The sequence below is a fragment of the Bacillus rossius genome, chromosome 1 (assembly GCF_032445375.1).
Source record: "Bacillus rossius redtenbacheri isolate Brsri chromosome 1, Brsri_v3, whole genome shotgun sequence".
Lineage (NCBI taxonomy): Eukaryota > Metazoa > Arthropoda > Insecta > Phasmatodea > Bacillidae > Bacillus > Bacillus rossius.
In genome coordinates this window covers 43005905-43021903 of record NC_086330.1, presented here as the reverse complement: position 1 = coordinate 43021903, position 15999 = coordinate 43005905, and positions in this window count along the sequence as shown.

The window sequence follows — 15999 nt, the reverse complement described above, 5'->3', positions numbered from 1 at the left end:
CCTCACCCCCGAGTCGGTGGCCCGTGCTCGCACGCCTCCTGTCTCGCGGAAGCCCGGTGATGCGCGCGTGGCTGAGCGCGGCTGTGCGCGGCTGTCTGTCCGAACGACGGATCAGAGCGTCGTTGACAGGGCGCGAGCAGGTAGGGAGGACCGCCTCCCCTCACCCCCGAGTCGGTGTCCCGTGCTCGCACGCCTCCTGTCCCGCGGAAGCCCGGTGCTGCGTGCGCGGCTGTCTGTCTGTGACGTCACCCTGCGCCGCGCAGGTGTCCCGCGGTTGCGACGCGCCGTTCCCGCGGTTCCGAGTCGTCACCGATCCCGGTGAGACGCAGTGTAACCGATCCCGGCCGTATCTCGCGATGCCGACGTTATCGCGTCGCGGCGAAACCGATCTCCCGTCGTTATCTTGCCGCGCCGTCTCAGGTCGCTATCTCGCGGCGCCGAATCCTGTGACCTGGCGCGCCGGCTTCCGCTGACGCCTTGGCGTGAGACTCGCGTTGGAGTTAAGAAATGAAGTTAGAAAAAATTTTAAAATATAAATGTTCCTTATTAAAAAGTCCCGAAATGTACTTTACAGTTCAAAACACGTTCACTAAGTTCGTTTTTGAAAGCCACACTAGTTGGGCGACAAATGACGCCACTCCCGCTGCCTGTCTTTAGCTTTTAAATTTATTATTAATAATGTGAAATATCTCAGGGTTTTTAACGGGGGTTCGGCCTCGTGGCTGCAGGCAGGAGTGCGTCTCGGAGTTTGAAAATTACGTTCAGAAATTACCTGGGCTGTTTAGGCCACCCAGGACGCCTTAAAAATAATTAATGAACAGATTATCAGAACACTGCACTTTATTCAACGTCGATACACTGGATGGTCCTTTTACTGGCCGCGTCCGTTGTCGTACCGCTGTGACACACGTAACGCCGGCGAATAATATGCGCGACCAGGATAGATTGCAAAGTGGATCGACGGGTTGAAGCTGTGGCTACGTGTCTCTGAGTAAGATTTAACATACAGTCACGGAGTTGCGGATGCAACAAATTATACAGCAAAGTTAACGAATAGCGGAGTCCCTGTGATTAGGGTGGTTTGCAGTCTAGCCTGCGACAAAACTAAAGACTCGAGAAGTTATGCAGTCACGTCAGTGAGCGACGTACGCGTAAAGTCTCAATGCGTGGCAAGATAGTCACTTAAAACACACGTTACCAATTACACTAAAGCATGAAGAAAGTTACAATATGAAAGTTATTCATTCTTTCACAAGATTCTCGACGGTAACAATTAATTGGCTACTGGAGCCTAAAACTGCGTGCCAATATTACGCGATCCTTAAACTGGACATGGCCTTACGTATTACGTTAAAACAAAATCCCTAACGGGAATTAAATATTAAGTCAAGTGTCGCACGAAGTATCGTGCGACTTAAGTGGGGTCGGCGCCGAGCTAAATGAAAGGTTTGTAGAAACTTACACTATTGCTGAAATGTTGAAGAGAAACTAGAAGTGCTGGCCCGACGTTCGCGGAGCGTCCGACCCCTGGGAGCCCGAGTTCAAGACTGAGCGCGAGACCGCCCGGCGGCCTCGCGCCTAAACGCGTGGAACGCGGGAAAACCGACCCGACCAGTTTTGGACTTAGAAACAAATTACACAACATATGCTTATAAGACAATTAGACATAATTACCCTTACATGAACCCTTCTTTTAAATTGTTATTAATTTGGTTGTTTTTTAATTACAAAATAATCAAGTGTTTAATTAGGCGCATTGCCACACCCGGCCGGGCGCTGTCGTCGTCGCGGCGTTCGTTGCGGTGCACTTTCTTACACTTTGTGAAGATCACGCTCGGGCGTGTTCGTCGCACTTCGGAGCCAGTGTTGCTGTGGCATAACGACCTTTGCGGACCAGAGGGAGCACCGGCGGTTGGCGTCAGGATGTACCTACACACTCACACACGCAGCATAGTGAGAGGTTAGGGTGGCCAGTGTCACCTCTTCCCACAGGAGAGGTAACACAAAAACATGACATGACAACCACTACACCAAGCATGTCCACATCAAGCCCTGACATGACACAGATGCTACAGTAGCTGTTCCAACAACTGTCCAGGCAGGCAGAACACACTGCACAGCTCACAAAACAAACCGAACAGTCTGAAAACAGGATTATGTCTCGACTGTCCAGTCAGGCTGAACACACAGAGCAATCTGAAAATAGGATAATGTCTCAACTAGCAATACACACTGACGTCGTCCGACCGACGACCATCCCTAAGCCCGACCTGCAACCGCCAGTATACTCTCCCGCTAACGGAACGCACCCCTGGCCGTGGCCCACCCGAGTCGAGCGAGCCACCGAGCCGAACGGCGAAACCAGACATTATTATTATAAAGCACACTAAATCCGAGTGGACTAGAGACGAACCACACCCATTCCCCCTCAAACAATTAATTACGAATTTTGCGACCTTAAAGTCTCTTCCAGACGCAGTCATTTAGTTTTTAACGTAATGAGGTCAAGCTTGGCGCGGCAGGGGCCGACGCGCCACCGGACGCCATGCTAGTTCCGCAGTTCAACTCGACTCGCGGACCGGGACGGACCTACGTCCCACGGAGAGACCACAACCATTGTCTTCATCGCAAGTAACGTCCGGTAAATATAGTCATTTAGCATAAATCAAACCTTATTCTATTCACCTCTCCGTGCGTGCCCGGTCCGTTTTTTACGGTTCAGGACCTAATCCGACCGCGTAAACGTAAAGACGCCCCGCACCACACCTGGTGCGCAGTGTCGTTCTTCAGCATACGGCACGGGCCGTCTCCCGCAAACCACAGAACTTTCTTAAAGCCACGCGCCTTCGCGCGGACCACAAACCCGCAAGGGAAACTTCGCCAAGTTTAGTGGCGGTGCGTGTACCACCCCAGTGGGCACGGCACCCGCGTAGAAACAATCGCTTACGGGACTGGCCGACTCCAGTCACCCACAAACTCTGTGTGCCACGTCAATTGTGCGCGCCTAATTTTCATTAAGGGTACTTTGTTAACGTAATTTTGCGCCACTTCATTTGTGCGCGCCTAATTTTCATTAAGTGTACTTTGTTAACGTAACTTTGCACCACGTCATTTGTGCGCGCCTAATTTTCATTAAGTGTACTTTGTTAACGTAACTTTGCGCCACGTCATTTGTGCGCGCCTAATTTTCATTAAGTGTACTTTGTTAACGTAACTTTGCGCCACGTCATTTGTGCGCGCCTAATTTTCATTAAGTGTACTTTGTTAATGTAACTTTGCGCCACGTCATCTGTGCGCACCTCTCTTGCATCAAGTGTACTTGGCCTGCATACTGTTACCCGAGAAACCAGTACCACGAAACATTGAACATCTACCGGCCTGCACCCCGCAACGGACAAGTAGCCCTCAGGGGCATGTCTGTGCTCAGTAATTGTATGGTGTGACGTCAATCCCTTGAATAAAGGCACGTCGCTACTACGGCAATCCCACGCATTCTTCTTTAACGTAAATTCCCAAGCAATACCGCCGACGGTTCTAGCGGACCACGCTGGGGCAACGAACCACGAACCCCCATTGGTTAGACACCGAGCTAGCCTGGCGCCCTCCCGGAACATAAAACGTTAACCAGACCAGCCACCCCGCTAGAACTCGCGCCCGGACTCGAACACGAGACCGCAGCCGACGGCAAATGGCGCCCAACGTGGGGCAAAATTTTAAGCAAAAACGTGAAAATTGAGCAAACGGCAAGAAAACGGCCATCTTGGACGCACCAAGAGCGGCGGACAAAGGATCCATCAACCCCCACCCCCAGCGCTGACATTCCAGCAGAGCGTGCGACGCAGGCGAACAACATCACAGCCCAGCACCACCCCCAACCCCCCGTCACCCCCGCACCCGCCCGCTTTCACTTTCGCGCGGCGGTCAGAGTACTCTTCCCCCCCCCCTCCCACCTAACCACCCTCGTTTTTCACTCTCCGCTTTGTGCGGCCACCCTGCGCTCAACCCCCACCCATCCACCCCCTATCAACTCTCCGCTTCGCGCGGCCATCCGGACAGCTCCCCTCCCCTTTCAATCCTCCGCCGCGGACAGTTTCGACCTCCGCTTTGTGCGACAGTCCGGGCGCTCTCGGCCATCGCCTCGCACACACATCCGCAACCCGTCCCCGCGCCGCGGCCATTCTCAGTCTCTGTTTTGTGCGGCTGTCCGGGCACCTGCCTAGCCGGCGAGCGCGACCCCGCGCGCAGACTTGCAAAGCGCGCACAGAGCCACGAGTGAAAAACACGACTCGACACAGCTGAACACGCACGATAACAAGAGATGGATGCAGACAAATGCATCGGGTGTTACCATCCCTACCCGAGTTGGTACTTAAACGGCAGGATCGCCGCGGGGTACGAGTGTGGCTATTGTCAAGAGTATCTCACATACGGGATGACGATGTGTGGAAGCCGGTCGTGTCCTGGAGGAAGTAGCATGGGCTACCACTGCGACGAGTGTGCTGGCCTATGGCATCGTAACTGCACCAACGAGCGTGAAGGTACTTTGAGGCGCGAGTCCTTCACATTCACGTGCGCGCGATGTACCGCAGAACGAGCCACCCAAGTGCAGTATTCAGGAGCAGCGCTAATAATTCCTCCCCTACGATACGCCGCGACGATTCACGACATCGAGACGCCACTCACGCAGACGCATGACGTATCACGAACTCACGCCCCGACGACATCCGCACCGTCTTGTACAACCGTCCCGACGCCGACGACCTTCATCATGCAGCCAACAATCCCGCTCCCGTCGCCTCCTGTCCCGGAGCCACCAACCTCGGCATCCCTCGTAGACCTGACGCCTCCCGACCCGAGTCCGGAAACACCATCACCAGCGAGACCACGCTTCATCAACCTGACGCCACTCACGCCGACGCACTACGCCTCACCAAGGACGCCTTCCGTCCCGACGCCGACGCTCGTCAACCTCTCGCCGCCAATCCTGTTCCCTCCACCCCCGGGCCCAAAGCCACCAGCCTCAACACCCCTCGCAGACCAGACGCCACTCAACATGTCTGTGACGACACTTGACCCGCCGAAGCCGACCGAACGACGCATGACGCCGACCTTCCCACCGCAGTCTGTCACGACGTCCCGAACCCGCCTCGTGTCGGAGACAACTCACGACGCCGGGATGGCCTCGCCACCGCACCTGACCACCGTCACCGTGCTGCGAAGGACCATTCCGACGCAACCCGCATCGTCTCCGACACCCGCCTCATCCAGGACGCCACCAGACTCGACAACAACATGTCGCGCCACACCGTCGCCACCGCCTAGCTTCAACGTCATGCAGCCGTCCTCACTGCCACATGAGTACGCGGTCTCAAAAGGGACGCTGGACAAGGCAACGCCCAGGGCCACGACGCCGAGACGCCTGTGCGAGGCCCCGCCGCCTGGATTCGCCCCGCGGTGCCCGCCTGGCTTCGAGGCCCAGTCGCCACGACGCCACCCCTCGGCCGGCCTGCCACAGCAGCTGCCGAGGCGACGCGCCCTCAAGCCGCCACAGGCGCCACGACGCCACCCCTCGGACAGTCTGCCACAGCAGCTGCCGAAGCGACGCGCACTCTGTGCTCCAGAGGCGCCACGACGCCGCCCCTCAGACAGCCTGCCACAGCAGCTGCCGAGGCGACACGCCCTCAAGCCGCCACAGGCGCCACGACGCCGCCCCTCGGACAATCTGCCACAGCAGCTGCCGAAGCGACGCGCACTCTGTGCTCCAGAGGCGCCACGACGCCGCCCCTCGGACAGTCTGCCACAGCAGCTGCCGAAGCGGCGCGCACTCTGTGCTCCAGAGGCGCCACGACGCCGCCCCTCGGCCGGCCTGCCACAGCAGCCACCGAGGCGACGCGCGCTCAAGCCGCCAGAGGCGCCACGATGCCGCCCCTCGACCAGCCTGCCACAGCAGCCGCCGAGGCGACGCGCGCTCAAGCCGCCAGAGGCGCCACGACGCCGCCCCTCGGCCGGCCTGCCACAGCAGCCGCCGAGGCGACGCGTGCTCAAGCTGCCAGAGGCGCCACCACGCCGCCCCTCGGTCAGCCTGCCACAGCAGCCGCCGAGGCGACGCGCGCTCAAGCCGCCAGAGGCGCCACGACGCCGCCCCTCGGCCGGCCTGCCACAGCAGCCGCCGAGGCGACGCGCGCTCAAGCCGCAAGAGGCGCCTTAACGCCGCCCCTCGGTCAGCCTGCCACAGCAGCCGCCGAGGCGACGCGCGCTCAAGCCGCAAGAGGCGCCTTAACGCCGCCCCTCGGTCAGCCTGCCACAGCAGCCGCCGAGGCGACGCGCGCTCAAGCCGCCAGAGGCGCCACGACGCCACCCCTCGGACAGTCTGCCACAGCAGCTGCCGAAGCGACGCGCAATCTGTGCTCCAGAGGCTCCACGACGCCGCCCCGCGGACAGCCTGCCACAGCAGCTGCCGAGGCGACGCGCCCTCAAGCCGCCACAGGCGCCACAACACCGCCCCTCGGACAATCTGCCACAGCAGCTGCCGAAGCGACGCGCACTCTTTGCTCCAGAGGCGCCACGACGCCGCCCCTTGGACAGCCTGCCACAGCAGCTGCCGAGGCGATGCGCTCTCAAGCCGCCACAGGCGCCACGACGCCACCCCTCGGCCAGCCTGCCACAGCAGCCGCCGAGGCGACGCGCGCTCAAGCCGCCACGGGCGCCACGACGCCGCCCCTCGGACAGCCTGCCACAGCAGCCGCCGAGGCGACATGCGCTCAAGCCGCCACGGGCGCCACGATGCCGCCCCTCGGACAGTCTGCCACAGCAGCCGCCGAGGCGACGCGCACTCAAGCCACCACAGGCGCCGCGCCACAACACCGTGACATCACCGCGGCTACCGGGTCGCCTGAACTCCCTGCATCTGCCTGACGCAATGCAGGTCGACGCCACGGCACCTGGACGCCCGACCGCCCCACCACCGCACGTGACCGCCACTCGGCCGATGACACCTGTCATCCGTCTGGCACGACGGGCCGCGAAACGCCCGCATGTCGGCAAGGCTGAGCCGGGCCGTGCCGAGCGCCGCCCGCGCTTGCTGCCCGCCTGCCGAGAGCCGCCTGACCTTGGTCACCGCCGCCCCTGCCGGCCGGCACCCTGGCCACCACCGCACCGCCGCTCGCTGCGAGACACCGCAGCCACAGTCGGAACCACTGTCACCCCCGAGAACGAGTCCAGGGAGGTGCTTAGGGCACAACCGCAGAAGACCACGCCGACACCACCCCATGGTGACGGAACTGGACGACGAGGACGAGGAGGCCTCTACTCCAAACTCGCCCGGCACACCGGAACGGGAGAGGAGGCTGTACCCATCCACGCCGTACCAGGTGCCGAGGGACTACATCAACAGGCCAACACCCGGACTATCGACGTGGGATCACCAGGTCCAGTGCGCTGGCCCTACCAGCCGCTGACCCCACACAGGCGCCACGACGTCGCCCCCGGCACGCCTGCCACGACGGCAACCGGGGCGGCGCGCACGCTGGCCCAGTCGGCCACGATCACCAGGTCCAGTGCGCTGGCCCTACCAGCCGCTGACCCCACACCAGCACCACGACGCCGCCCCTGGCACGCCTGCCACGACGGCAACCGGGGCGGCGCACACGCTGGCGCAGTCGGCCACGAACAGCAGGTCCAGAGCGCCGACCCTACCAGCTGCCGACCCACGGGCGCGCACACCTGCTCCAGAACGCGGGGCCTATCAGCTGCAGAGCCGCGAACCGCAACTGGACAGGGCTGCCGGAGCTAGGGGTGATACCACGTGGCGGAACCATAAGCGGCGCAAGGTCGGGCTTCTCGAGGGGGGGGCGTTTGACGTCGTCCGACCGACGACCATCCCTAAGCCCGACCTGCAACCGCCAGTATACTCTCCCGCTAACGGAACGCACCACTGGCCGTGGCCCACCCGAGTCGAGCGAGCCACCGAGCCGAACGGCCAAACCAGACATTATTATTATAAAGCACACTAAATCCGAGTGGACTAGAGACGAACCACACCCATTCCCCCTCAAACAATTAATTACGAATTTTGCGACCTTAAAGTCTCTTCCAGACGCAGTCATTTAGTTTTTAACGTAATGAGGTCAAGCTTGGCGCGGCAGGGGCCGACGCGCCACCGGACGCCATGCCAGTTCCGCAGTTCAACTCGACTCGCGGACCGGGACGGACCTACGTCCCACGGAGAGACCACAACCATTGTCTTCATCGCAAGTAACGTCCGGTAAATATAGTCATTTAGCATAAACCAAACCTTTTTCTATTCACCTCTCCGTGCGTGCCCGGTCCGTTTTTTACGGTTCAGGACCTAATCCGACCGCGTAAACGTAAAGACGCCCCGCACCACACCTGGTGCGCAGGGTCGTTCTTCAGCATACGGCACGGGCCGTCTCCCGCAAACCACAGAACTTTCTTAAGGCCACACGCCTTCGCGCGGACCACAAACCCGCAAGGGAAACTTCGCCAAGTTTAGTGGCGGTGCGTGTACCACCCCAGTGGGCACGGCACCCGCGTAGAAACAATCGCTTACGGGACTGGCCGACTCCAGTCACCCACAAACTCTGTGTGCCACGTCAATTGTGCGCGCCTAATTTTCATTAAGGGTACTATGTTAACGTAATTTTGCGTCACGTCATTTGTGCGCGCCTAATTTTCATTAAGTGTACTTTGTTAACGTAACTTTGCACCACGTCATTTGTGCGCGCCTAATTTTCATTAAGTGTACTTTGTTAACGTAACTTTGCGCCACGTCATTTGTGCGCGCCTAATTTTCTTTAAGTGTACTTTGTTAATGTAACTTTGCGCTACATCATCTGTGCGCGCCTCTCTTGCATCAAGTGTACTTGGCCTGCATACTGTTACCCGAGAAACCAGTGCCACGAAACATTGAACATCTACCGGCCTGCACCCCGCAACGGACAAGTAGCCCTCAGGGGCATGTCTGTGCTCAGTAATTGTATGGTGTGACGTCAATCCCTTGAATAAAGGCACGTCGCTACTTTGGCAATCCCACGCATTCTTCTTTAACGTAAATTCCCAAGCAATACCGCCGACGGTTCTAGCGGACCACGCTGGGGCAACGAACCACGAACCCCCATTGGTTAGACACCGAGCTAGCCTGGCGCCCTCCCGGAACATAAAACGTTAACCAGACCAGCCACCCCGCTAGAACTCGCGCCCGGAATCGAACACGAGACCGCAGCCGACGGCAACACCAAGCAGGCAGAGCAGATGGAGACAAAATTAGACCTCACTTGTTCCAGTGTACAAAGTCTAGAACATAGCATAGAGGAGAAGCTAGTGCAACAACAGAGGGAAATTAATCAAGTAGTGGAGAAGGTGACTCAGACAGTTGAACGGGTAGGTGAGTTGGAAACACAACTACTAGCCATTCGCGAGAACGTGAACCTAGAACAACATGGTCTGAGGGAGTTTTGTCAGCGCAGTCAAGTCAGCATGAGGGACGAGCTGCATGGACAGACTCGACGACTCGAGGTCAGGCTGGATGACATAGAGGTGGCGACCTCTAGCCTACGAGATTGTCTGCAGAATCTGACTGTAAGTCAGAGTCGTACACCTGACACAACTGGTAATACCCATCGAGAGGCAACTGAAGTGCCACCTGCATGTGCAGATAGACAGCCGTACAACACTCCGCGGTGCAGTTATGACATCCACCCTGCTGAATCACTACCCAGACAGACTGTAGAGACTAGGGCAACAGTTGAGCCTAGAGCAACTACAACAACAGAGCGCCATTTGGACCCGGTAGCTCTGATGCACCATCCAGCAAAGCTGTGGGCAGAGGCCATGCCTACTTTCGCAGGTAGAGCAAATGAGAGTCCTATGAGGTTCCTCAGAAAATTCGAGGAATATGTGACCATGTTTAACCTCACCGACGTAGAGGTTCTGAAATGTTTGAACAACGCGTTAAAGGGTCAGGCATTCTATTGGTGGGAGCTGACCAGCACCAACACCCGCTGTTTCACCCAGTTCAGGGAGCTGTTCAGATTGCAATTCTGGAACATCAGAATCCAGAGTAATCTGAGGGCACAACTCCACACAGAGAAATACGACCCAAGGAAGGGCACATCTCTGGAGGCACATTTGTCTAACATGTACGACAAAACAAGGTATTTGGACCTCCCTATGACCGATGAGGAGTTTGTGGCTGCCATGTTAACACAGCTGCCGCTGAAATACCAGAAGCAGTTGTCTGGCCTACACTATTGTGATGTCACTGAGTTCCGTGACCGGCTGCTCAACTACGATAAGCTCGAGAAACTGGATCGAGTGGCACCCAGGACAGAGGAGGCAGACCGAGCACCACCTCACCAGAAGCAGCACCAGGTCAACCCTTACTGGCAAGGACGTGAGGGGAAACAGAAACCAGAGCGTCAGGCCGCAGTAAACTACATGAGCTGGCAAGCAAGGGGGGAAGCACCTCGTGGTAACGGTGGACCCTACCACAACCGATACAAAGGGGCACACTACAACAGGAAGCGTACCTGGTGGCCCAGCAACAGGGGATACCACAGCGGTGAAGAGGGGGCAGAACGAGCCAGGAAGAGTGCCCGTTATGAAGAGAAAAGGCGGTCATACTCGCCGGAGCAACGTCCACCCAGGGAGTCCCACAACTACGGTCGTCGTGCCTCATCCGATGACGAAAGAGAATATCACTACAACCAACACCGTAGGATGAAGGAGAGACAATACCACGACCAGCGTGAAGATTTCCGCCTGCCATACTACCGAAGCCCCAAGACGACAGACAGCGGTGGAGGCAAGCCCCACTACAGCCACCCGTCTGAGCAAGCGGCGTCGCCCAACAGGACGTTTTGCCAGAGCCAACAACCTGGAATGACCAATCAGCATGGAGCACGTCCACGCTATCTACTGGAAAATCCTGTTGCGGCAGAGTTTAAGTCCGCAGTACAGGAAGCAGCATGTGCCAGTGCATGGTACCATAACAACAGAAATGTGCCAGACTCGCAGGATGCGCGAGTATCAGCAGGCACATCGTACTAATTGGATAGGTCCGAGGCGATCAACCCTATCTACCTGCCCCGACTGAGTCAAGAACAAGAGGAGAAAGATTTACCCACTGGTGAAGAGGTGGAGGAATTTATAAGCAAGAAACTTACAGCAGAAGCTGCAGTCCGCAAGAGGAGGCACCCCGCATCAAAATTAGCAACTTTCAAAATTGGTGACCTAGTGCTCAAGAAAACTAATCCAGTGTGCAGAGCTTGGGAAAATGTTACCAATAAATTGTTTTTATTATTTGATGGTCCATATGTTATAACTGGATCCACTCATGAAAATTGCTATGCTTTAGCCGAAACATCAACAGGCCAGTCAATATGCCGTTACAACATTGCACAGCTGAGGGAATATAAGAACCCTACCTCTGCAAATTAAATATTGGTCGATGCACTAGTTAATGTTTACCTCATTGTCATGTGAGCGAGTAAGCTGGAGTAACAGCTGAGAGCAGTCTGTATGTGATGGCTAACACAAGAGCCATATAATCCCCGTGTTTATAGTGTGTTAGGTTGTTATGTATATGGTACGCCAGGAGAGGCGTAATATAGCCGTTGAGTATACCCTTGCGTAAGAGCGGAAGTGTAATTCCCGCCAGTGTCCTGTGACGAGGTGAAGTGACATGCCACCCGCACTGGGATTTTGAGTAGCCAGTGAAGCTATTATGGGTATAAATTATTTATGAGGTATTTGAGTATTTTACGGCTAATGTATTCCTCGATTTGGGTACTGACCCACTAACACTAACACATATTGGGAAGCACTAGACTCGCCCTATTTACTGTGAAGAGCTATGTAATTATCTAGCAAGAAGACATGAGTGTAACTGTGTTCGACAAAATACATATGAGATGTTATTTCACCTAGCTGTGTACACATGTGTAAACACTGGCATGCAAAGCAGTTCTACAAGCACAAAACACTTTGCAACTACAAGCAAAATTATTCTAGGTTACCTTATTATGGGTTATTCCAGTTGATATTTCGTTGCACTAACACTTTTTCTTGCAGAGATCACCACAATTTAAGATGAAAGAGATATATTATTTTTGGTTTGATATGAGAAAACTAATGAGATTTGAAGGAGTAATCCTTTTTCTGATGTTTTAGGTTGGTATCACTTGGGGATACTGATTAGAAAAGTATGCATCCATTTCGCATACAAATCCAATCTGTTAGTAGTGTTGAATTTAATTAGGTTTTATTCCTATATTTGTGGTTAAAAGAAAAAAAGAAAGGGGTATGCTGATCTGCTATGAAATGATAACAAAAAATTTGCAGAAAACATCTATATGAAGTTTTATTGTGAAAAGGACCCTATACAGAAAATTTATAAATTTTCATTATATGAATCACTCGATTTTTCGAAGTTTGTTTATATATTTTGTTTCTTTGAGGAAAAATCTTGGTATAGGCTGACCTGAAAAACACTGTGTAGAATCCTATGTCGCGAGATGACATGCTCTTGCAGTGAGTGTCCACAGGCCTCAATATAAACCAACTTCAAGTTAATACAATTCTCCCAGCAAAAGAGAAAAATTTTCAAGAAAATATAATTATTTTTTTTTGTCTTAAAAAAAATACTAAATTCAGCCCTGAGAAGAGAGAAAAATGAAAAATGTACTACTCAGCAGGAGCTGTTGCAAGCTATCCTGAAGAACACATGTTTTGTTTACAATTGAAAATATAGCATGTTGCTATCTACACCGAGGCTAGGTGCCTCAGACACATTACAAGGCTAAATTCCTGTAAGGAATATATTTGTGAAAAATGAACGTGAATTTCCGACCCAGCGAAGTCCGCTGCGGGTCGGTAAAACACGATGAAAATGAAAGTGAAATGAAACAGCACTGAACTGCTCTAGCTGATCTGCTCCGACAGTCGCCAGAAGGAAATCGGAGACCACCAAACAGATAAAAGAGTTCAAGTTACTCACTCGCCGAGACGACTGAGATAAGAAAAGAAAAAAAAAAAGACAAGAGAATTCGCTTGCTGCTGTGAGAAAAGAGGCTGATGAAAAGTAACCAAGAAAAGGAACATATGGTGTGATTTCTTTCACACAGCCTTGTTACCTAGCAAAAAACACTTTGTTTAGCTAAAAACAATTTTTGTTTAAAGAATTTAAAGAACGCATTAAAAATGTTATTAAAATCAGGCTATTATAATAACAGCCTATAACACTGTATATAAATGTAATGTAAATGTTATGATAGGAAATTGTGAATTGTAAATTTTTATTAATTGTTGATGAAATGTTAATGTAAGATATACATGAAGTTGATATGTGAAATGATATTGTGAAGTATACAGGCAGCACTAGGCTTAGACTGCATGCAAATGAACATTGTGAAAATCACATCCTAACAATATGAGAAATGTATTAATTTTCCAATTAATTTATGCAAAGTTGTGGTAACTTGAATTTAAAACTTTCAAGAAATAACTTATTGTTAATTAAGCTAATATATTATTCTTGTTAATAGATTACGAACCGAGAGCTATCTAAATGATTTTATTTATTATTATTACATATAAGCATTAATATTTTAAGTATATTTGGGGGTCCAGTGGTATGCATGCATCAAGAGTAGAAGTTGATAGGCCTGCAGACACTCGTGCTTGCAAGTGCACGATCACACATGTTATATCGATAAACTTTGATTTACGAACGAGAGTTTTAAGTTAAGTGAGTGCAGTGATGACACTCGGCAATAGGGGCGAACAGAGACGCGAATTCCTTCGGAAGTGTACCTAACAATGACGTGTGCTGCAATGATGTGCTGGCGCCGCGGTGCTCCGCCGCGTCACGCACTGGGCCAGGACCAGGGCGGCAGGTGTCGTCGCTCCGAGACGACTACCCCAGCAGGAGCAGGTGGCGGTGACCCCGTCTGCTGTTCCGTCGCCGCCGCGCGCCTGTGACGTCAGCCGACGTTCCGCGCTGATTTGGTCGGCAGGGCTGTCCAAGGGCAGCTGAATCACCACCCGGTGATGTATGGTCCCAGGTTCGCCTTCCACAGGATGCTGCCAGCACCACGGATGGAGGCCGATCCACTGCTACAGTGATGACCTGAAAAGTCCCATTGTTATGCAACATGTACATTGTCCTCGCATATTTCCCTTGTGATTGCGACGAATACTTACTGTAAGTATTATCCTCCGAGTGCCACTGCATCCAACTTAGTTCCAGGACTGACGATGCCGAGAACTTCAACAAGATTGCAAGTTTTCCCGCGAAAAATGCAACGACGACCAGCGCAGGTCTGAACTCTGTGACGGAGTGCCAAGTACTGAGGGAATAGTCCACGAATCAGGAGGAGGGGTGCGGGAATGGTGTCCTTTCTCCCGCCAAAGTTTTTTTTATTCTCCCTCTTTCTTTCGTCGTTTTGTGGTGTCGCGCGAGTCGTTGCCTGGCAACTAACTTTTTTATTTAACTCGAGCAGCGAGTTTCCAACTGAAAAGCACACCGTGTCTTGTTTGAAAATTTGAAAACTGCAACACACTATGCTTATCAAGGGCGGCAATTCTGTGCTGAAGCATGACTGTCCTACGCACGGAAGGTGTTTTGTTTAATTTAAATAACATTTTTGATGATTATTATTATTATTTGTTGACATTTTGTGTTTTGTTCTATGGTTATGTATTTGGACGTATCTGCAACTACCATTCTCTATGGTGTAATCTGAGTGACGCCGAAGCTCAATTAACAAGACCCCTCTAGGGAACAATGGACTTAGGGCGGCAAATTGAACTTTTTATTTATAATTTGCAAGACAGAATTTTCATTGTTGGAGGATCCTATTTTGGATTTGGGGCATTTTGATGTATTGGTTTGTTTTGTTGGTTGTCTGTGAGTGATTTTGAACGTGTAGTTGGGTCAAAAATCTTAGTGTTTCAGCCAATCAGCGGCGGTGTTACTTAAGATAAGCGTCACTACAGAATTAACGGTAGAGAGTCTTAAATTAACGGTGATGATGGCTACATAGCCCGGGTTGAAATCCCCTCAAAAATCAACGAAGATAAATAGCTGGGTAGATCATCCTACAACCAGGATGTTTAATACGTCGTATAAACCTAAAGTACATGTTATTTAATTAGGGCACGTCATAACTGACGTGTATTTAGGAGTGATTTACCGTGAGTAAACAGCCGACTCATGATGCTATAGTAATGTAACTGTTTTCTACCTACATACATCGTAATATTGCCGACGGACTTTTAAATATTACATTTCATTGTTGAGCACGTTAAGGGACCTATTGAGATAAACATTTTATTAAAAACAATTACGCATCCTGTTTCTACACTTGATTTTGTTCAAACACCCAGAGGTGAACTGAGACAGATGTCTCAAGATGCTTTACCGCAATTATTTATTGAGTTCAGCCGCGGAATATAAACATCAATTTTAATCACGAATACTACAAATAAATATAATTTTCTCACGCTAATTTTCGATTATAAATTGAGATTTCAACAGACATTATTATTTTGAAACTATATGAACTTTTGTTTTATGCTATCATGTGTGCAACCTAGATCCAGCAATTTTAGAAAATATGAATGGCATACCTCTGGACCAACTAGAAACTAAAATATATTTTTATTTGATTAAAGAATATTGATGTTAATCATATGTTTCCATGTTGTCATTTTACAGTGTATGTGTATGTGTCCTTTATGTTTTCAAGTTGTCTGTTGTCTATTCTCATGCCTTGTGAAGATTTTAAAGTGTGAGAATATTTCATCTTTCCCTTATGTACCACACTACACTAACCTTGACCTATTAAGGAATTTAAGTTGTGCATAAGGGTGGCGCCCATATATGAATTTTAAAACTTAATCACAGAATATACTTATTTGACAGAGCCATAAATATCCACAGAGAATTATTTATTATTTAAACTCTATTAACTAAATAAC